The sequence below is a fragment of the Trachymyrmex cornetzi genome, unplaced genomic scaffold (genome assembly GCF_001594075.2).
Source record: "Trachymyrmex cornetzi isolate Tcor2-1 unplaced genomic scaffold, Tcor1.1 scaffold1390, whole genome shotgun sequence".
In the NCBI taxonomy this organism is placed as follows: domain Eukaryota; kingdom Metazoa; phylum Arthropoda; class Insecta; order Hymenoptera; family Formicidae; genus Trachymyrmex; species Trachymyrmex cornetzi.
In genome coordinates, this window is record NW_017295972.1 from 3,555 (window position 1) to 3,882 (window position 328).

Here is a 328-nt window from a genome sequence, read left to right on the forward strand (position 1 = left end):
CAGTCAATTTTCAACGAATCTTAATGGTTTTTTTTTTAAAATACGCGTAATTAAACTGTCTATCGCGTGAACCAAAATTATGCCGATACATTGCAAATTGATTTTTTTATAAACAAGAAACTAACGAAAAATTTAATTAAAAACAAAAAAAATTTTCGAAACGTCGCCATTTTGTTATTTTTGGATAGATTTCATTTTCTGAGGTTCACGACATAACCACACTCATACTAAACAAGAATCTCTATCGATTTTTTGTTTCAAATGATTCTTACGACCTGTAGGACGGTCGCCAGCGAGGTCCTTTTTTTTCGCAGTGGTCCACGGCGCA